The sequence below is a fragment of the Paramisgurnus dabryanus genome, chromosome 13, assembly GCF_030506205.2.
Source record: "Paramisgurnus dabryanus chromosome 13, PD_genome_1.1, whole genome shotgun sequence".
In the NCBI taxonomy this organism is placed as follows: domain Eukaryota; kingdom Metazoa; phylum Chordata; class Actinopteri; order Cypriniformes; family Cobitidae; genus Paramisgurnus; species Paramisgurnus dabryanus.
The window spans coordinates 3,542,636-3,567,077 of NC_133349.1; the positions used below are offsets into that span (position 1 = coordinate 3,542,636).

At 36.7% G+C, this 24,442-nt stretch overlaps 1 protein-coding gene across 3 annotated transcripts in view; it reads left to right on the forward strand.

Moving 5' to 3' along the window:
- The first annotated feature begins 11,097 nt into the window (after positions 1-11,097).
- rftn1b (raftlin, lipid raft linker 1b) overlaps positions 11,098-24,442 on the forward strand; it is a 131,303-nt gene continuing 117,958 nt past the window's right edge. For 2 of the 3 annotated variants that reach the window (XM_065298920.2, XM_065298919.1), the window contains exon 1: positions 11,098-11,550. The gene's annotated coding sequence lies outside the window, so the exon portion shown is untranslated. The remainder of the gene's footprint in view (positions 11,551-24,442) is intronic. The other variant, XM_065298917.1, reaches the window with a different exon arrangement.

Genomic DNA, 24,442 nt, shown 5'->3' on the forward strand with positions numbered 1-24,442 from the left:
AATTACTAATGTAATATATAAGGACTTCATTTGGACAACTTTAAAGGTGATTTTCTCAATATTTAGATTTTTTTGCATCCTCAGATTCCAGATTTTAAATATCTGTAAGCTTATCTTAGTCAAATATCGTCCTATCCTAACAAACCATACCAATATTATGACTTGTTTTGTGGTCACAAATGTATTTTAATCATGCATAATGTTAATAACCAGAAAATAACCAGTTGAAATTATTATATGATCAGCAAAATAGCTCTTTATGTAAAACGTTATGCATATTGTATGTGAAATTGAACTTACCAAACTAAGGGCAGAGCTCATGTGGAGCCATGCAAGGATAAAAAACATCAACATTTTGATTCTTCTCCAAGATCTACAAACAATCAGATTAAAAAATCCTATCAATTACACTATATCCTTAATACTTAATTGACATAAATGTTATTCAAAGGTCTTTATAAAGGCACATGAGTAACTATAATCCTCACCTGCTCACGAGAGTCCGGATGACCAAATTGTTGTGCACTTTATTAGTCGGCACGACCTTGTTTTTATACCCGACAAAGTGTTCCCATGTCACTGTTCATGTGACTCCACTTGTGCAATATGATCAGAAAACAATGCAAAGCTGAGAGGTTTACAGTAAAAGCAAACATGAGATTGTAAATGTAAGGGTGCAGTTTAAGTTTATAGAGCCACATGCCTTAATTCACCAAAGAATAGAGCAATGCCACTAAAGAGCTAGCAAACAGAGCAACAATAATGAATGAACCAGACAACGTGGCAGTGGATTAGACAGTTTACTGATTATACTTCTATTGTGCAGAGCGATTAGTCAAAGCTGGGTTATCTCAAAATATAGAAACTAGATTTAGGTTTCTTTCAAACACCCACGGCATGTTGTATTTAGACTATTCCAGTATAATTCTTACTATTGTGTATTGTAATTTGTCAGGCAAATAATGGGTTTTCTTGACACTTTCAAGTGTTATTGTAACAAAAATAACCTACTGTACAGTTTCACCATGACTCAGGTCATTAGCTAACAGCATTTGAAACATTAAAATGACATTACCACACAAAGGCTTAGATGCATTTGAATGAATTTATGTTTCTCGTGATCTCGCTCTTAAATGCTTGAAATGCTTGGTAGACAAACATAAATAGTCCCATATGTCTGTAGAAAACTAAACTTGCATTCATGAATTTATTTTAATAGATCATTTGGATTAGATAAAAAAGAAAAGCAACCATAAATCCAATAAATTTAAAACATCTCATGAAGCTGAGAGAGAGAATGTGTACAACCGTGACGCTAAGTATTTTGAAGAGAGCTAAAATTAAACACATGAATTATTGTAATTTAAAATTGTGTTATTTCAAAGTTTTGATGTTTTAAAAATTGCTTAAACTTTAACTTAAAATTTAATGAAAGCTTTTAATGACAAGCAACAATCAGCTTGATGTGGTTTTATATAATGTAAATATTGTAAGTTATGAGGTGTAGGTTACAATGTGGCATTAAAGTTTGTAATTTGTTATCTTAAAACATGACTCAGTAGAGACTCACAACTGATTCTTTAAATGTGACCCTGGACCACAAAACCAGTATACAGTATATTTGTAGCAATAGCCAACAAACATCATATGGGTCAAAATTATCTATTTTTAAGCCTAAAATCATTAAATTTCCTACCACAAATATACATATATATATATATATATATATATATATATATATATATATATATATATATATATATATATATTTGTGTTTGTGGTACGAAATTTTATGATTTTAGGCTTAAAAATTATATATATATATATATATATATATATATACATATATATAAACTTATTTATGATTAGTAATATGTGTTGCTAAGGATTTCATTTGGACAACTTTAAAGGCGATTTTCTTAATATTTTCTTAATATTTAGATTATTATCTCGGCCAAATATAGTTTTTTCCTAACAAACCATACATCAATGGAAAGCTCAGAATTACTGAAAATTGACCTGTATGACTGGTTTAGTGGTCCAGAGTCACGTCATTATAATATTTTACCATAACAAAAATTAAATTAATTAATTAATTAACCAAGATTTTAGTTTTATAGATCTTAGAATAATTAAATACATTTTATTTATAGGAATGCCCAACTTATATTTAACAATATAATGCATAACAGCAACAAAGCTGAATGCTTATCGTGACTGCACTTGATAAATGAATGATAAATGATATTTACAATACACTTAAAATAATCAGATTTGGGATTAGGTTTGCCATTTGCTTTAATACTTTGCGCAGTTTAGACATTCATCTTGAAGTCACCCTGGACCACAAATGTCATAAGTAATATAATATATGGGTCAAAATTAAAAAAAAATATTTTATGCCAAAAATCATTAGGATATTAAGTAAATATCATGTTCTATAAAAATATTTAATATATTTCTTACTGTAAATATATCATTTATTTTTCTGAGTGGATCCAGTGCTAAGGACTTCATTTGGACAACTTTAAAGGCGATTTTCTCAATATTTAGATTTTTTCCATATTTTCAAATAGTTGTATCTCAACCACATAAGTGTCCTATAATAACAAGCAATACATCAATTGAAAGTGTATTTCGTAAAATCTTAATAAAAAAAGACCCTTATTATCACATATACTGTACATGTAAAGAGAAAATGTGGTTCTGTCTCTGAAACCTTATAAAGCATTTTCACTTTATCACTTACTTTATAGCCTTTTACAACAAAAAATTTAGATTTTATTCTGCCTTGTGAGAATGAATTATAAGATAATATATGCTGTAGTCTCTTAATTAAAACTGCTCATATAGACCCTTTTACAGCCCACGTAATCAAATATCCTTCACTCGCATTTAGGCAACAGAAGTGGTGTTGTTCCCCAGTGGTTCTATCTTGTTAACTCAGAAAGTTTATCAAAATGGTTACCCAGCATCAAAACGTCTGTTTGTTGCGTTTGTTTGCACTAATATAATATACTAATACGTATATATGTATCTGGTCACTTTATATTTGGTCATCTGCTAACGTCTTCTATCCACTCCACTATAGTACACGGATCTGGTAGCTGTGTTGAAAAAGTTGATAAAGTCTTGCCGTACTTCCGTTGCCTAAATGCACACCCATACATTGCCACGTCATCATTGTGTACAAACAGTAAAAGGGTCTATATACGCTTAGAAATGAATTATCTGTTTTCATGGAGACTGCTGTCAATTGTTAAATTTCTTTTGCTATTTGCAGTCAATTTAACTTCATTTACATGAGAAGAAATCCAGAAACACGCTATTGCGCAAAAGTCTAGACCATCACCAGTTTTGTTGTTTTAAAATTAGTTTGAATATATATTTTTTTTGTTTCTCTTTATTAACATACAAACAGAAAATATGCACACCATATTTAAACATAATTTTCATAACAAAATGTCCTTATCAGATATAAGCTTTTATATCTCGTGGCACTAAACACATCTTGAAATCTTTTGATGTCATTAGATTACAATTAGAGATTAGGCTTTTTTCAATTAGGTTTAAGAGATCCTGCAGGTTCCTGTTATTGCTCAAGTGTTTGGGGAGTTCACACTAAACACTTGACACTTACAGTGTTATTTAAGTTTTTTAATACTGCATAAAAAATTTCATATTTTTTGGTTGTATTCTAATAAAGTGACTGAGAAATAATGATAACGTTCATTATATCATTGCAACAAATCAACAAATCTAATGGTAGCCTATAGGACTTTTACACAGTACTGTATATGACACTAAAATAAATATAATCCAGTGTTCAATTTAGGGGATTAGGGTGGTCCTTATAATGGGTCAATTTTTTTTAAATGTTCCACTCTCACCCCCTAAATGTGTTAGGATATCAATAAAAACACACTGTGCAAAATGTTAAATTGTTCCCACAATATCAAGAGGTTACTCAAAGCCTTTGAATATTTCCGAAATCACATATTTTTGCAAAAACTGTACCATTTAAAAACGCACAACACACATAAAACTTGCTTCTTTGAGGACAACTTTGTTCCAGTTATTTCAGTCTCTTCTGATACGAGTAACCATATAGCAGACTTGCTTCATGTTGCTTTAGCCATTGTCTCAGTGTATATTGTCTATTGTGCTTCATTCACATTGAAGCTTTCTTGCTTTGAAAGACATATCACAACTAAAACTGGAGTTTTAATTGCATGGAGCATGGTCAAATAAGTCCATTGCTGCCATAAATATATATTATTAAACAGTTATACATGCTAGCACAAAGTATCACATAATACACAAATGTATTAAACTTCAAAGGTCTTGAGCAACTTCTAAATATTAGAAATATGAGAGCATGAACTTTTAAAAGTTGAAAAATAAGGACCACCCTAAAGGGGGTGCTGGGGTGGTCCAGGACCTCCTATAAGCATTAAGGGACCCCTATAAAGCACAAAAAATAGATGAGGGGCTCCCCTGGTTTTATATTTAAATTAAAATACTACATGAATTTAACATTCTAGTGCTGCGCTGCCACAAAGTGATACTGTCCATTATTTGTCACAATAAACTAATCCAAAAGATTTCTGTCTGAAATAAATGTAATAATAATAATTTGTTACATTTATATAGTGCTTTTCTGCAGAAATAGTGCTTTAAATATGAAAGGGGGAAACTTTTCAACCACCACCAATGTGCGGCATCCATCTGGGTGATGCGACGGCAGACATATTGCACCAGAACACCAACCACACACCGATATATAAGGGGATGATTAGTAGGCCAATGGGCAAGTTAACTCTCAAGTGCGCCTCACACTGGTTTCTGAAGGACGGGGATGTGGGGGATGTGATTAGCTAGAGTGCATAATCTTTGACATTATTCGAACACTGAAAAAATCCTCTGTATTGTGTCATAAAAAAGACCTCAAAAACCTCACAAGAAAAGAATACACGACTGGACAAAACAGTTTTAACCAGCAGGTGGCAGAGTGGCATCAATATTACAACTCCACAGACCTGAGGTTTACTGAAGTTATCTGACATAAAGAGTTGCACAGGTTTTTATTAGTTATTAGTAATATAATTCACATATTTTAACAACTGGTGTCTCAAAATGTTACACATGCTGAAATTAATTATATTTTGATACTTAATTAAATATACATTTATAAAAACAGATTATGAATAGGGCTATTTTGAAACAGAAACAACATTCCTGTTTGATTATTAGAAATATATTTTATAAGCCAATACAGAGGTTTATAACATTTATAGACTATAAAAGACTATAGACACAGGTACTATCAACACCAGATGAAGGACATAAAGGGTCATGAACTGTATTTCCTCTGTGTCTAAAGGTTGTTGTGGTCTGATGAGAGCAGGAGTGAACACACATGTTCGGCTGACAAACATTTGTTTTTCTTTAACAAACTATTTATAAGCAGTGATTGGTTTGCAGTTATAGCAAACCAGTTTGCAGTGATTGTGGAGATCTTAACTTTATGGGCCCTATCATACACCCGGCGCGACGCGAGTGTCTTTTGCTAGTTTCAACACGGTGTAATTATCATTTTCACGTTTACCGGCATGTTGTTTAGATAGCAAATGCTTTTGCGCTCAATTTTGCGCCCATGGGCATTCTGGTCTGAAAACGAGGTAGGTTTAGGCGCTTTGTTGGCGCGTTGCTATTTTAAGGCAACTAAAATAGTCTACGCCATTGACCAACAAAAACCTGGTCTAAAGTCTATGGCGCAATATTGTTTTTGTTATTTAATGAGTGCATAAGCAATATGCGCCTATAAATGGGACGACAACGGGGGTTTGCTTTTCACACACATAGATGCGCACAAAAACGTTTTTTTTTTTAAATATGAAAAATTAAAGGATTAAAATGTAAAAGATTATCATTGAGTCTCTTGGACATAAATGAGCACCGATTATGAAAGTGTAAAGAGCTGCTTCACCTGTAGCCTGGTAAGTAAATAAATGCTTTGCTTTCAACAAATGCATCTATTTTTAAATGTTTTTTAAATGCTATCACATGGATTTATTGTATATGATGACTTTGTACCTGTGGATATGGTGAGATGAGAAACATTTTTAAATAATGCTTTTAAAAAATCAATGGCGTATTTATAAAGTATTTTTAGAGTACAAACCTTTTCTTGCATATTTGCAAATTATTTTATGAGATTACAGTGATTTTGTAGGATATTAATACATTTACCGCAATTAAAAACCTGCTATTTTTACTTCTATGACTGAAGAAATTTTTAACATTAATCTTAAACTGGAGGTCCTCTTCCTCCAATTAGTTTGTAAGTTTATAAATTCTGCTTTCTAAATAGGATTTAGGCATTGCACCAGGCGCAACTTGCTTTTAAAGGGGATAAGAGCTGAGACTCTCATTGGTTTATTGCACCTTACACCCAAAACACACCTATTACTCATTAAAAAAATAGGAACCACCCTTTTAGGCAGTGCGCTTGGCGCATAAACCATTTTCCCGTCATTAAATTAGCAAAAGTGGATTTGGACACGCCCGTATAGACCATGCGCCTTGTGCTTTAGACCATGCACTTAGATCGTTAAAATAGGGCCCTAAATCTTAACTTTTAGGTTTCAATGGAAGAGGCAAGTGATTTCTAATATCATTTTATATAAACTTTTCCCTTTTTTGCTTTACTAAAACTAGGGATGCACCGATACCGATACTGGTATCGGGTATCGGCCTCGATACCACATTTTCTAAAGTACTCGTACTCGTTAAAAGTCCCTCGATACCAGGGATCGATACCACGGTCTGAGAAATGTCTATGTTTGAGCGGCGTGTAAGGGGTTAATGCCTCTTGTGTTGTCCAAAGAGGCAGAGTTTACAACAAACTGGAAAACTAGTCCTTTGTTTTTTTGTTAAATTATATGACTAAAGCTGTTACCTGTAAATTTAAATCATGTTTTTTTTTATTAAGTACTCTGTATCGGTATCGGCAAGTACTGAAATGCAAGTACTCGTACTCGTACTCATATTCCAAAAAAGTGGTATCGGTGCATCCCTTAACTAAAACCATATCTAAAATTCCAAAACTTTCATTATTTCCAGAATTAAAGTGAAAAACAGTGATTTTCAATCTGTAATCTCAGAAATTTTGGACCCCACATACATACAAACATAACCTTAAAGTATATGGTACTGATGCCTACACAAATATACTGATGTTTTATATATTAAGACTGAAGTATGTAATTTCACAGTTTACCTTATAATGATGCAAGTGAACATCAAGCACACTTGACAAAGATCAGCTGCCACAGGGATTTCCTGTTACACAAAAATCTGACTTTTTCCATCTCGTCTCTCTGATTAATTTGTGTCCTGAGGTTGCTTGTGTACCTCTGCCACGCACAGAGTACAAATCTCCAGGCTCTGAAATATGAACATCAATCAGCTGTGAGTGCCTTCAGGACAACATTTTACATAAAAAAAATGAAACGGTGGTTTGTCATCATCACAGAGGCATTATGACAAAAAATACAATGATTTTTCAGATGTCTGAATATTCTTTTAACCAGTCGTGTGCCGGGATGCTGTGGTATTTGGGGTGGGTGTATGCGTGGTTGGTCCATGTCAGTGGTCGGTGCCCACTCTCACAGACCGGTTTGAATAATGGATTCAGAACTATAGGGGGCCATGACTGAGGTTCATAAAAAATACATCTCACTACCAGGGGACAGCAGACACAGACCAAATGTTTCACCCCTGAACAAACTCACATTTATCATTGGAGAATCTTATTGCTCATTGTTTGCCCAGGAGACAATTCTCAAAACTTTTTATTTCAGTATCAACTTCAACTTACATCGTTCAATTCTTTGCTTAACTTAGGGTTTGGTAAATTCTTTTAATTTTGCTTTTATTATTGGTCCAACAACAATCTTTAAAATCTTGCTATTTCACTTTATTCAGTGTGTGATGCTATATTGTATTAAAGCAAATTCTTCACGTTTGTTACACTTCCAGTTTTATATGATTTCTTACATGGCTCATTGGAATGCTTGATTCTGATTGGCCAGTCGTTACAGTTTAATATTACACAAAAATTAATTTTAATAACATATGACATTATATTTATAAATGATTTAACTACCGTATATAGCATGTTTGTGACATTTGAACGTCTTGTCTTATCTTAAAACAGAAAGTAAACGTGTTTTCCTCACGGAAGGTCTGCTAAAAAACAGCATAGACCAGCATCATTCCCATTCTGGTTTGTTGCTGGTTAAGCTGGTGGTCATCAGCGTACCAGCACAAAAACTCAACATATTCTGATCTTGCTGGTATGACCAGCATGGGATGCTGGTATGCTGATGACCACCAGCTAAACCAGCAACAAACCAGCATGGACCAGCACCAAAACACAACATATGCTGGTCTTGCTGGTATGTTTTTTCCAGCAGGGATTCGTTAAACATTAGCAAATACAATATTTCAAATCAATATTTAATGTTTCTTACCTTATTTATAAGGTAAATAGCCATGTAATAAGAAGTATAATGTACAGGCAGTCGTTTGTTATCGCGAATTGAGCCCCTTAAGTGTTATACAAGACCCTTTGGTTTGCAAAGAATCCTGATTACAATGTCAGGGCTTATTTCTGGTATAACAATGATTATAAAACACAATTTTGTAAAAATATTTTTAAAATAAAATAAAAACTCTTTATGTAAACTGCAAAGTCTGTCATATTCATTGACTAAATAATGCTCTCAGAAATAGTGCACCGATTTAGTAGATTACTATCCGTTTATGAGGACGATAAAATTAGCAAAAGTCTAGTGGTGTTATTGTTGTTTTTTTTGTGTAAAGCTGCTTTGAAGCAGTACAACATTGTAAAAAATGTAATTTAAATAAATTTGAACATTTCTTATTAAAGGGACACTCCACTTTTTTTAAAAAAATAGCTCATTTTCAGCTCCCCTAGAGTTAAACATTAGATTTTTACCTTTTTGGAATCCATTCAGCTGATCTCCGGGTCTGGTGGTACCACTTTTAGCATAGATTAGCATAATCCATTGAATTTGATAAGACCATTAGCATCTCCCTCAAAAATAACCAAAGAGTTTCGATATTTTTCCTATTTAAAACCTGACTCGTCTGTATTTACATCGTGTACGAAGACCGACGGAAAATTAATAGTTGTGATTTTCTAGGTAGATATGGCTAGGAACTATACTCTCATTCTGGCGTAATAATCAAGGACTTTGCTGCCGTAACATGGCTGCGGGAGGCGCATTGATATTACGCAATGCCCGAAAATAGTCCCCTGCTATTGAAAGTGAGTCGTGTCTGTCTGTGTCCGCAGACATATACTGTTGGAGTAGAAAGTTACTAAGGGGACTATTTTCGAGCACTGCGTAATATCATTGTGTCGGCTGAAGCCATGTTACGGCAGCAAGTCCTTGATTATGAGAGTATAGTTCCTAGCCATATCTACCTAGAACATAAACAACTTTTAATTTTCTGTCGGTCTTAGTACACGATGTAACTACAGAAGAGTCATGTTTTAAATAGGAAAAATATTGAAACTCTTTGTTGTTGTTTTTTTAGCATGATGCCAGACATCCCAAGTCTCCCGGAAGTTCCGGGAGTCTCCCGCATTTTGATAGCGGCTCCCTGATGCCCGCAAATGAGTTAAAATCTCCCGGAATCTAGAGCGAGCAAGAAAGAGTAGCACGCGCACGGCAGAGAGGGAGGGGGAGACCTTGCGTGTGTGTGCTAATGTGCCTCATTAAGCGCATGTAAGACAGAGAGCATCCTGATTGGCCTGCTCCGGTAAATCAACCAATCAATTGTCAGTGTGGGCGGGCTTTTATCTCTTCTCCCGAACTGACATTGAGGTGAGTTCAACAAGTTTAATATCATGTGCATATTTTTCAGGCTGGCTACTAGTTGCCAAGGCTACATGAAAACAACAAACTCCTTAGACCTGTTTAAAGTTGCAATAGAATATAAATAAAACAGTTTATATAAATATTATAAGCAGCTTATATAAATATAAAAGTAATCTACATATTGTAAAATAATTAACAAATAATTGGGTAACACTTTAAAATAAGGTTCATTAGCTAACATTAGTTTACTACATTAGTTAACATATAATAATGAACTGCATTTATAAAGCATTTTTTATCTTTGTTAATGTTAATTTAAACATTTACTAATACATTATTCAAATCTTGTTAACATTAGTTAATGCACTGTGAACTAACACGAACAAACCATGAACAGCTGTATTTTTATTAACTAACGTTAACAAAGATTAGCAAATACAGTAACAAATGTACTGCTCATGGTTAGTTCATGTTAGTTAATACATTAACTAATGTTAACAAATGAGACCTAGTAATGTGTTACCAATAATTGCATAGGCCTCTAGAAATAAATATTATGCTTTTATATCTTGAAATGTCATATCCTTTTCCTCCTTTATTTTTTATTTTTTTTCGGGAGGGGGGGGGTAGGGGGCTTCGGGATACCTCCCTGAAATGACTTTTTGCAGGTTGGGATGTCTGTGATGCTAATGGTCTAATCAGATTCAATGGATTATGCTAAAAGTGGTACCGCCAGACACAGAGATCAGCTGAATGAATTCCAAAAAGGTAAAAATCAAACGTTTCCTTTAATATCCAAAACAATATCTGAGAAAAAACTACAAAATTGCAATTATTAGGTTCACAATAAAATCTTTGGTAGATTTTGTTGCACAGATTGAGACTCTTTTCACACCGAGCTGTTGTGTGGAATATGTTTAGCTATTTTATTTATTAGTTTTTTCCTTCATTGCCCTCGCTAACTGAGTTCTGCCATTTCTTTATCATACCACAGTAATGTCTATCATTAACAGCTCCCCTCGCCTCCTCTTAACCGTCTCTCTGTTTCCACTTTTAGGCATTCCCCTCTCTCTCTCTCTCTCTCTCTCTCGCTCGCTCATTCTCAGTACCTCCCTCCTCTTCAGTCTTCAGTTGGTGGGCAGGAACTGAGTCAGTTGCTGAAGGAGCGGAGAGAGAGAGAGAGAGAGAGAGAGAGAGAGAGAGAGAGAGAGAGTGAGTGAACTGAGTCTGGGTCAGGTTGGACTGTCATATCAGACATTCAGAGAGAGAGGGAGAGAGAGAGAGAGAGAGAGAGAGAGAGAGAGAGCACAGCAGGAGAGGGGAGGTATGTCAGAGGATGTGGTTTCTCTTAGCTTGCAGAACATTGCACATACTTTGAGCATGACCTAAACAGCAGCACGCGAAGTGTGTTTTCTGCGCTCCGTCTGCCGCAGGACCCATCCGCTTGGCATCTCCTGGAGCTTGGATCTTCTGTTTGTTATTGTGCTGCCACATCAAAAGGGAATAGAGCAAGGAGATTTGTATCCCAGTCATCCCTCTTGCGGTTCACACGCTGGTTAGTGGGGTCGCACGGCAGCTTGACTTCAGATCAGTGACTTAAACTTGCAGCGCCTGCGTATCGAAACCTTCACAACAGGTAAGGAGACGTTTTTAGTTTGTTTCCTCTCAGTTGTATGTCGATCTTTAACCTGGATGAAACATAAGAGACATTTCTTGCTGATCAGAGGTTGCTCTTTCGTAGACATGGAGAAGTACTTCTCACTCAGCTTTTCACTAAAGTTTCATGTTGAGATGTTTCTGCAAAAATTCTTTAGCCGACATAAACACAGAAACAACTGAGGTCATTGTTGACAGAGCTACAGTATAAACAGATATTCTTCTCTTATAAAACTCTGATGTGAGATTACTACTGATGCAGGATCATCTTCATGTGTGACTACACGCAGAGCCTCCTGCACCTCTCCATGTATGGCTATGGTATTAAATAGATCTGTATTGAATAGTTGTTCAAATTCTGTTTGGGAGGTGCTCATAAAGATCCCAGCTGTCTGTTTATCTTTACAGCAGTAAAAGATTCAATCTTGGGAAGCCACAAGTTTGCCACCATGTGATGCTCTGCATGCTTGATCTAATAACACGAGCACCCAGGCGCGCTCCTAAAAGCCTATGACACAGACCAACGGTTTAGTTTCCACTCGCGGGTCACGCGAACTGACAGGAAGCTGCACACCTGCCTTCATTGCTTGACTGTTGACTTTTTGGTCAGAGGATGAATAAAGAGAACGAGAGAAAGTAACATAGTGTTTATACCGGAAGCGATTCACGTGCCAAAAGTACATCACAAAGCATGCAAATTGCGTCCTAAAGCTGCGTGCAGACCGTCTTTAACATAATCTATTAAATATTTTAAATGTAAACATTGAAAAACTTTGTATGCATTTTGCTTTGTTTTAATCGTTTTATAAATAACTTCTTACCTTTAACTTGCTCGATGTATTAAGGGGGGTCGCACACTGGATGCGCAGCGCCGCGCCACGTCTAGGACAACTCAGAGGTATTGTAGAACCAGACGTGCACATTAAATAGCTCGAGCTTAGTCAGATAGCATCTTCTTCCAAATGCAAAATATACGTTAGCAGCCATATTAATCGTTAATGATTTGGGACAAATATGATTTCATTTAATGTTAAACTATGTGAGTGGCGCTCTGTGGCGCAACAGGGATTTAAGCAACTTCCTGAGTCGGCGCAGGTTAGCGCCGGTGTGCATACACTCATAGAAAACAGTGTGTTTGATTTTTTAGAACGCCGCGGCGCTGAGCTGTGCGTCCGGTGTGCAACCCCCTTTACTCAACTTGCGCATGCGCAGTTTAGTCTGTTCGTGTGTTGCGTGGCATAATATACGTAAGAGCAAATCATGTTCATTCTTGATTATTTTTATGATGGGATTAAAACTTAAAAAATATACTAAAAGCTGTTCACCATAAATATAAATGCATCGTCAGCAAAATGTTGAAATATAATTTTTTTATCATAGTCCTGTCGATCATTATCACAAGTTAGCAGCTGGCGTATGTTTTCAATTGTTTTCAAAGAAAGCGCGACGCTTTTCAAAAAAGCCAGCAGCTGGCATTTTTTCCGCTCTGAAAGCCGGCGCTCAGAGGTTTTTCTGCGCTGAGCGCCGAGAGTTGAAAAATATTTAACTTTGGGTGAAAAGCTCAGCTCGTCAATGTCAGTTCTCAGACGGTGGTCCAATCACAGTGGAGGAGGGGTGGGATAAACATCATAACAACCAACCGGTTCATCGTTCAACCACTGATAAACAAAACAGATGTATTACAACAACCAAAGTGCTTAGCTGAAAAGGTTGGCAGTCGGCATCCGTCAGGCATTTTTAGCCATTTAAAAGCTTTGGTGTGCACACCCCCTAACCTTCACCTTATCTCCTTCCCCATTATAATTTACCTTAATTTAATCCAGTTCTGGGTTGAGATTTGGGACTCTTTCTAGAATAGCAAGTCAAAGTCATGTAACATCACTTTTAGGAATAGATGGACAAGTGAATTAACAAGGGATGCACCGAATCCAGGATTCGGATTCGGCCGAATACTGGGCTTTTTGACGGAGTTCGGGTTCCTAGATTTTTTTTCCACCGAACCCTAGGCTTGCACTACGCTGGTCGACATCACACGGCCGTTGATTACACACATCGGGTTCTGACGTGGAGATAAGCTTTTTCTTTCGGTGAGCCTTAGGGGCGGTTCACATTTCGCGGACGCGAGCTTGTCGCACCGCACCGTCATCCTGGCATAATGTTGCCTACCCTTTTTTTACAGTTAAAATTAAATAAAATTAAAAATACACTGCTGTGGACGTGTTTTACTTCATTAATGTGTTTTACTGTGTTAATGGAATAAGGATGCGAATAGGTTTCGGTATTCGGTTTCGAAAAAATCTGGATTCGATGCATCCCTAGAATTAACACAATATTAACATTGAGTTTTCTCTGTACAGCCAGAATGGCTGCAAGCTCCTTCTTTTACTGAGACACAGAAAATCAAAGTGCAAGCCTCACAGTAGATGGAAACGACTTGTTGTTGAGTGTACATTGGTTTTACATGTTATAACCATGCATTATGTAGCATTGAATGAGTGCACTCGATAATGTTTACTATTGGACATCACAGTTGGCTGTACTTAAATTGTGCACTATATAAATTTATAGAGCTCCTGTTGTTGATGTCACGAGTCCTAAACTTTTGGGAGGCAATCGTATAGCGCTTGCTTGAGCACTGTAGCATTGCTATTGAACAATGATTTTAAACCAGACTGTTTATTTATAAGGGTTTTATGTTAATAGTGACATGAAAAAATGACATGAATATAGGGATCTGTTATGTTTCATCTATTAAGTTTTAAATGTACATAATCTTTATCCTTTGAATTAAAGTGCGCAGTGAACTCTGTTGCCATTAAAATCCTGCCTGCGCCATTTATTTCATATTCACTCCTGGCTGTACACAGAATGGGTCACATGACGTCTGGACCTCTATAGGGGCTGTTTTGTTGTACACTTTTGTAGGAACACTTAAGATTATGTGTTAAATTATTTTTCATACCAGTGGATTTTCTTTGAAAATGAAGTAGGATGATCAATGATGTTGACCCACTAGACTCAAATCTAGACACTGTGTACATTTAATGTGCATTCCTACTGACAGCAAATTAACCAAAATCGCCAGTTCTCATTGAAAATACATGACTTCAGATCACTACACGATTCAGTGTGAATGCCCTTTAGGAAAGGAATGTAAGCCGAATCAGTTCCAGACGGCTGTAGAGAGGCTGTAAGCTTTCAGTCGCGCTGTGCCCGGCGCCTCAGGACTAAAGACACAGAGCTGCTGTTGTCAGATGAATCTGGTGCATCACATCATGGGCTCATCATCACCTTTGACCTCTCTATTAGAGAGTTTACTGTTGTTCTTACAGTAGAGAGGAACACTGACTTCCTCTGTGTCATATGTTCATCAGCAAAAACATTTTGTAACAGCTCAATAACTTAAGGAGACAAGGTTCATAAGACAAAATCCAGTGTGAAGTCATTTCAGATAGTTGTTTTTAAACACATTATAAATGTTAGTAATGTATCGCTGAAAGTTTTTTCACATTTCTGTGTTCAGGGGCCTCATTTATAAAGCGTGCATATGCACAGATTTGATCGTAAAGTGTGTGTATGCTAAAGTCCATAGTTATAAAACTGTCTTTGATGTGGAAAAGTGCTTTGCGACACGTCAGGGTCTGAGCAGATGTACGCACTTTTGCTTGTTCGCAGTGGCGGCTCGTGATTGCTCATCCAAGGGGCGCAAATTCGAAATAAGTGTTCGGAGTGTCATGTATGTTGCTTGCATTTTCAAAATATGTGTTAGTTGCATCATGTGAACAATGTGCATCACGTGTTTTGTCAAAATAAGTGCCTGCTGCACACACGTCAAAACCGTTTATGATAAAAGAGACGCTCACGTCCACAAAATACACGCAAGACACTCCCTTAACACTAAACTCTGATTACGCATGAGATTATGCGAGTATCTGGCAAACGCGAGCGTCTCTTTGATCATAATCCCTTTAGACGCACACTAAATTTTGACATGACATGTGATGCACATACACGCACTCGGCGCGCAGAACACATATTTTAAGATTACGAACCACACACATGACGGGCTATATACATATTGTGACGAACTTCGCATCGAGCGTCTTTAAAAAAAGAAGTCACCGGCCGCCACTGCTTGTTCATTTGCTTTAGGTTTTTTGGAAAATAAGCCATTCTTGCTGCTCGAAAAGGATTTAAACATTGACAGGTGCTTTTTTATGTAAATGACATTAATTAGGCATCGTTTAAATACGGAGATTTGAAACTATTTAGCTGCGCACAACTTTAAGATCATTTGTGATTTATAGACTTCACATCTATATATGCGCACGTTAATTTTTTGAATCACATGTACACACTGTTGAGAAATGATTGTATGATCATTTTCTACGCAGCATTTAAAAAATACGGCCCCTATTTGGGCGGAGCTAAAACGGTGGCTCAATGATGCACTGGAGTCACCGAGCATGGCCACGCACCTAACACAATCACAACCATTCATTCAGGTTGTAGCAGTAGTTGAGAGACAGAATGCAGCTTTCACGTGAGTGGGCGTGGTTTCAGTGGACACACCCCCAGCATTTGAGAGCAGAAAATCCTACCTGTTTCTAATCCTAAAGATTTTAAAACCTTTTTTTATTTATTGGCTTTTTTCATTTAAATATGGCTGGGTGGTCTGTGGTGTCACAAATTGAGAACACATTTGTTCTTGTAGCCCAATTGGTACAGCATTGTGTTAACAGCCTAAAGGTTGTGGGTTTGATCCCTACGAAACACACATAGCCTAAAGGTTAAATGTACAGTAAAATCTCTTTGAATTAAAGCTTCTGTTTAATGCATAATTATTAAACTATATTTGGTCCTATCCACCCGACATAAATTGCTTAAAAAAGCAATAAGACATTTTCCTTAGCAAAATAAAGGTCATAGGTTCGATTCCAAAGTCTCATTGTATCTTAGAGGGGAAGATGTTAAACAAATCTTTGGTGTCCCCACAGTACATATGGTAAATGTTAGCTCAAAGTACCATATAGATAATTTATTATAACATGTAAAAATTGCCACTTGAGAGCAGTTTTGAGAAAAGGTGAATTTGCCATTTTGGGGTGCGTCCTTTTAAATGCAAATGAGCTGATGAAATGCAAACACTGATCGCCATGATGGTGGTTTGTTAAAATTGAAACTTAATTGTGCTGTCAATCATTGTCTTGGATTAAGGGGCGGAACTATTATAAGAGGATCCCCTTTTGACATCACAAGGGGAGCCACATTTGAATGACCTTTTTTTACATGCTTGCAGAGAACGGTTTACCAAAACAAAGTTACTGGGTTGATCTTTTCAAATTTTCTGGTTAAAAAAAGCTCCGGGGACCCAATTACAGCACTACAGCAAAAGTCCTGTCAGTAACCTTAAAGAGATTTTTGATCAGTTAGTTTGTGATATTCACTCTTTTCTTGTGATTCAGCATGACTTACTGTAAAAAGTTTCACAATGATTTCTTTGGGTTTCTTTCCTGCATACAGTATGGTTTAGTTTAGTTTTTAGACATTACTTTCTGCTTAAAAATGTGCGTGACAGATGTAGCAAAAGGTAAATGTGTAGCCGTGGATAAATGTGTCTTTGCCCGACTCCTGTTTATTCTACCTGTGTCATCCTCAGCAGCTGGGCTGTTGTGTTTGCAACGTGATTAATAGACGTCGAGCTCCAATATTTAAGTAACCTAATTAAGAGCAAAAAAAATCCTCTCTTGTGCTCAATTACGTCTAATTTAGATAATTGGAATGCTTTAGTGCATTCGAAACTTAATTACGACTTTCGAAGGAGACGTGACTCGCAAAAAACCGACACGCTATTTGTCACTGTCTCTCTCGTACCTCCCCACCGAAAGCTTTTCTGCGGCCTTTGAAAAGCTCCCCCTTAAGTTCAATTAAGGCGGCGCTCCAGAGCTATGCTCCAGGAGAATACGTTCACCGTCTCCTGTGATTAAACAGCCTACAAATCAGATGTCACATTCGCTGTTCGCCGCACCTTTTTCACAGCTGAGTCAGTGCGCTTAGCCATGCGCCTTGATGGAAGATGAATAGTAATTTTTGTTCTTCTGCCACGCAAGGTGCCACTTTGAACGGATTACGCTTCCTGGATGCATGCGAAGATTCGATTCTTCCCTCTGAGCTTTTGCCACAAATATTCAGGCCGCTGGCAAAGCAGAGAGTAATCAAAGCAAGAAATATGCAAACGCTGCAGGAAAACACACGCTTTAAGTATTTAAGACCGGAGAATAAAGCACCTTTAATATTTCTTGAAGACACATCGACTCGTTTTGGATTGAGTGGCTAGGAAAATTGCTGTGATATTGATTGTGTAATGCTTAAGTAGGACTTGTCGATACTTTATTTGAACCCAAAGGCTTTGTTTTGCCATTGCAAAATGACCAGAGGCAAATGCACATCATACAGGGATGATTTTCTTGGAATGTGCATGTGTTAAAAAAAGACAAAATGCTTTATCCATAACTTGTGGTAACACAACAAACTGTCTCATGTCATGGATATAAAATGAGAGGTATCACAGTCTTAAGCCTGGGATACACTGCAGGATTTTTGCACTCCTATACGATTACCTTATCACACTGTGCAACATGGATCATTTAAACTTGGGTTCGACAAGCATGTAGAGTGACCAATGATGTCGGAGGCTTTGGCGGCTGCGTCACACGTTGTATCAGCAAACATACTTTGCATTGATCATGCTGAATATCTGACAATGTCAGAAAACTATCGTAGGCTTTCTATGGACACAAGATCAGGAAAACGGCCGATGAAGAGTCACGATCACAGAAATCACAACGATTGTTTCACGATGGCAAAATTTAATTTGGGACAGCCAAAAATTGTGCAGTGTATCGCAGGCTTTAGATCCCAGTATAAGTCATTTTAATTTTACATGGTAATGATTCGTTGATAAAGGTTAGCAAGAAATTCGTTGAATAAATGGTTATACAGTATAGTACAACTGCATATGGTGATGCCCGTTTTGGACAATATACTGCAGGCCCCTACAAAGCAAAAAAATAATTTTCAAGAAAAAAATCTCTTGCATAAAACAAGAAAAAGAATCTGCCAATGGGGTAAGCTAATTTTTCTTGAATTTAGTGTTTAAAGGGATAGTTCGGCCAAAAATGATATTAAACCCATGATTTACTCACCCCCAAGCTGTCCAAGTTGCATATGTCCATCGTTTTTCAGACAAACACATTTTCGGATATTTTATAAAATGTTTTAGATCTTTCAGTTGATTAAATGTAATGTTACGGGGTCCACCCATAGTCCACGACCTTCAAGTCCAAAAAAAGTGTGTCCATCCTTCACAAATTAAATCCAAACGGCTCCAGGATGATAAACAAAGGTCTTCTGAGGGTAATCCGCGCGGTGTTGTTGTAGAAATATCCATATTTAAAACTTTATTAATGAAAATAAATACCTTCCGGTAGCGCCGGCATCTTAGTCGCGTCCGCATTCAGGATTAGAGCTTACGCAACTTACGGAGGCTACTCTGCTGCTGCTCTGTGCCCCCGCCCTCCGAATTTGTCATACGTCACTAAAGTGCGTACACTACGCTAATACTCTCTCCTGAATGCGGACGCGACTAAGATGGTGGCGCTACCGGAAGGTATTTAGTTTCGTTAATAAAGTTTTAGTAGGGGTGAGTAAATCATGGGTTTAATATCATTTTTGGCCGAACTATCCCTTTAAGAAAAATGTTCAAGATTTTTTTGCTTACCCCATTGGCAGATTTTTTTTTGCTTGTTTTATGCACAAAATCACTTAAATTTGATATTTTTGGTTTAAAAACTAGACTTATTTTCTTGGGTCATTTTGCTCATTAAGAAAAAGCATCTTAATTTAGTAATTTTTTTATATTTTTACTGAAAACAAGACAAAAATACTAAGAATTTTTTTCATGAAAATATTTTTTTCCAGTGTACATATCAAATTTGAATATTTTTTTAGGAACTTGACTAGACACCAGTGGCGGCTCGTGACTGCTGATCCGAGGGGCGCAAATTCAAAATAGGCATTCGGGGTGTCATTTGTTTTGCTTGTGTTTTCAAAATATGTGTTTGTTGCGTCATGTGAACCATATGCATCACGTGTTTTGTCAAAAGAAGTGCCTGCTGCACACGCGTCAAAACCATTTATGATAAAAGAGACGCTCACGTTCACAAAATACACGCAAGACACTCCCTGAACAGTAAACTCTTAAAAAATGATGCATGAGATTATGTGAGTATCTGGCAAACGCGAGCGTCTCTTTTATCATAAACCCTTTAGATGCATCTGCAGCAGGCACTTATTTTGACAAGACACGTGATGCACGTAGGATCGCTCGATGCGCAGAACACATATTTTGAAATTACAAGCAACACACATGAAGGGCTACATACATGTTGTGACGAACTTCGCATCGAGCGTCCTTGAATAAAGAAGTCACCGACCGCCACTGCTAGACACAAACCAAAATATACAATTATTAAGTAATAGAAACAGCTTCATATTATGTTACGTACAAAACATTGAAACTAACTTATTATTATTAACTTTTTCTGCACATAAATTGAATTGTCAAGGTTGGCAATCTTCGCTTGACTTAAATTGGGACACATCCTGTATGCTTTTTCACATTTACTCCTATTCACATTTCATTCTTAATTTCTCATGAAAGTAGATCAATGATATCTGCACAGATCCATAAATAATACAAAGGTTGTCACATTTTTCTGCTTTATAATGCTATATACCATCAATGTGCACAGACTTACATGGGCACCTGACCATTTTCTAAATGAAATAACGTTTCCTTAAAAAATAAAATGGCATATAATCCACATTAAAATCACAAAGAGAAAAAGACAGAACATGACAACATCCCCATTGAAGGAGGATTAAGGGAGAAACTCACAGACTGGAGATATCGCTCTCCTTTCTTCTCTTGAGTATGAAATCGTTGTCAAGGGGCTCGTTCCCATGGCAATTCCATCCACTGTGTCTGGGTTTCCAGCATGGCCGTGCCCAGACCTTGAACGCCGAGAGGATGAGTTTTCTAGGTTCACGCTGAACAAAAGAGGAAGTGTCTCAGCCCCCTCCATCCCGTCTGTCCTAGGGCTACAGCAAAAAGGTTTATAAAGAGACAATCTGTGAAAAGAGTTTCAGTATGTCTACATTACGCCGAGACAGCATTTGTTCTATAATCGTGGTTTTTATTATACATGGCTTCCTAATTATCTAAACAAGCAGTAAAGCAGTGTCTGGAAATACATGGGGGTCTGGAGCTACAGGGCGCGTAAAGCAGGAACGTTTTCCCAAGTCACCAATTAACCCCAATCTTTATCTAAATTATACTGTGACATCTTGTTTAAGCTTGACTTGGTCATTACTATAACCACACACACAGTAAAAACATGGTGTTTGTACAGTACGTGTAGCTCTCATCTAAAGAAACAATTCAGACACTAGGACTTGTAAATACTTGTTATATTGTTGTGTCTTTATTTTTTTCACACAAAGGTCTTTATTGGCTTCACTAAGTCATATGAGTATTACTTTCACAGTATCTTTTGAGTCATTTTTTGTCTATGGCATCAGTGGCGGTTGGTGACTTCTCAATCGAGGGGCGTGAATTCAAAATATGTGTTTTGAGTTTCATGTGTGTTGCTCGTCATTCCAAAATATGTGTTTGTTACGTTATGTGTATCATGCATCTTGTCAAAATAAGTGCCTGCTGAACACACGTCGAACTGGTTTATGATAAAACTCTTAAATATGGGTATTTTTCTTTAAAAAAAAAACAAATTCATTGCAAAACGTTGCATTTTGTCGTTTTTTTAAGAGATCAGATTCTGAAAGATTTTTAAAACATACATGGAGTTTAAAATAAGTACATTCTTTTGCTTCAGTTTTTTATAAATTGGGTATAATCGTGGTATTACATATTAACATAAAAACTCAGCATGAGCATGTTTTTTCATGCAAATGTTTTCTCTTAATTGACGAGATAACTCGTCAATGGCTGTAAAAGAGTAAAGGTAGTATCTGGCAAATGCGATTCATTTTTTGTTTATGGCATCATTGGCGGCTTGTGACTTTTCTTTCTAGGGGCTTGAATTCCAAATATGTGTTTGTTGCGTCATGTAAACCATGCGCATCATTTGTCTTGTCAAAATAAGTGCCTGTTGCACACGCGTCGAAATGGTTTATGATAAAAGTGATGCTTACGTTCACAAAATACTCACAAGAAAAGTGACTTAACACTAAACTCTGATTACACATGAGATTAACTCATTCCCCGCCAGCCTTTTTTGTGATTTTCACAAAAGTTTCACAAAATGCATTCCAGGAAAATTTTCTTCTAAAAATATATAAACATACAAATATATTAAATGAAAGAACAGATCCTCTGCTTTCAAACAAACAAAGAAACAAACAAAATGGTTTTATTTTATATATTTTTTCTCTGATTATAAAACTCTTAAATATGGGTACTTTTCTTAAAAAAATAAAAAAATAGAAAAAAGCTGGAATAAGTTTTTTTTAGGGATCAGATTCAGAACGATAATCAAAGCATACACAGAGTTTAAAATTAGTAAATAATTTTTTGCTTCAGTTTTTTTTATAAATTGGGTAAAATCCATGTAGTGGATAATTGCGGTATTACATATTAACATATTTTTTCATGGAAATGTTTTCTCTTAATTGACGAGATAACTCGGCAATGGTGGGGAAAGAGTTCAGGGAGTATCTGGCAAATGCGAGCGTCTCTTTTATCATAAACCCCTTTCAAAGCGCACGCAGCAGGCTCGTATTTTCATGACTCGCAGTTAATATGACGTGCCGGACACATATTTTGAAATGACAAGCCACACACATGACGGCTACACATGCCCTCAAAAAAAAGGAGTCACCGGCCGCCCCAAATAAGTATTACTTTCACTATATCTTTTGTGTCATTTTTTGTTTATGGCATCAGTGGCGGCTGGTGACTTCCCTTCCGAGGGGCGTGAATTCAGATGATGCTTACGTTCACAAAATACTCACAAGACACTTTACACTAAACTCTGATTACACACGAGATTAACTTATTCCCCGCCAGCCTTTTTTTTTAAGTTGCCCTCCAGCATTTTTTGTGATTTTCACAAAATGCCTTCAAGGAAAATTTCCTTCTAAAAATATATAAACATACAAATATATAAAATGAAAGAACAGACCCTCTGCTTTCAAACAAACAATAAACAAAAAAAGAAACAAACAAAACAGTTTCATCCTATCTATATTTTTTTCTCTGCTTATAAACTCCCCAGACAGCAGACGACTCTGGGCCGGATCTGCACCGGATCTGTGCCGAAGTCAGCAGCTCTGGCGCTGATCCGGTGCAGATCCTATAGGTAAATAATTTGCAAAAAAGCTGAAATAATTGCATTTTTGTAAAGTTTTTTTTAGAGATCAGATTCTGAATGATTATCAAAACATACAGAGAGTTTAAAATTAGTAAATAATTTTTTGCTTCAGTTTTTTATAAATTGGGTAAAATCCATGTAGTGGATAATTGTGGTATTACATATTAACATATTTTTTCATGGAAATGTTTTCTCTTAATTGAAGGGATAACTCGGCAATGGCACAGCTCATATTTTCATGAATTACAGTTTATATGACGTGTGAGTCGTTAGGCCTATTTTAGGGGGGCTGAAGCTACCCCAAAATGTTCCTAAGCCCCCCTAAATGACAGGGCTCTCAAGTGTCACGCATTGAGCGTGACAGTCACTCATTTCGGTCTTTTGTCACGCACTCCCGCCACACATTGTATTTCTCACGCAGAAAACTATTTATAATATATTTAATATATGCCGCAGGCCCGCAGCGCACAAAAGTTATCTGGTCGCGCCGCTCTCACTATGGAAACCGGCAGGAATCAAGCGCGTATCCCCTAGAGCCTGCCACTTATCAGCCAATCAAAAAAAAGAAATAGGCTACACAATAGCCAATCAGAAAATAGCACTATTGTATCTGGGTACGATTTAACGCAACAACCAATGAAAGGCGTCATGCTGCGTCAAGTTTCGTCTCCTCCCCTGATCTGAGTCAGCAGCATGGATTTAGCGCGTTTATCAATCCGCAGGGGGCCGAGCAGAGCGAACATCAGTAGTACAAGGTGTGTGCAGGGCGGACTGGCCATGTTGACCTGGCGGCTGTTCTGACCCGCCGTGCAGTCGTCTCAGGTTGACATGTGAAAGAGAGAGAGAGACAGATGCAGCGAGATGCTGCAAAATCAATCACAGAAATATTCTCCAGGAAGGGAGCAGGTCAGTCACCAGTAAAAGCACGCGTCTATATATTGCTTATTAACGTAACAGGTTTTAAAGTCATGTGCTGGCGTGATGCATTGCATTATGTACAGTTGTTGTACTGAACGCATCAGGCAGATCATTTCATGCAGCGAAACACCAGGTGATTGTGAAGTGTATCCTTTTATAAAACTAGTTTTTTTTTGTGGAAAAACTGGATCAAACGTGCAAATTGAGCTTTTAATGGGCATTTCACCTTATATTTGCAGTAAAATAGCTTTTTTAAAATCTAATAATATAATTAAATTATAGCTTATTAAATATGTTTGTTTCATTTCATTTAAAATATTAATATTTTAACATTTGAACTCCTTCCTTTTAAAAAGTGTAAGGCACCTGTGTATTTGTCTTTGGTATGGTAGTATAATGTGTATTCCTAGTAAGTTTTTGAGGGTTCAACATGGTATTTTTAATATTAGCTTGGCTTGGTTTACCTATCTTAACATTTTAAACAATACTAAAACGTATCAACAA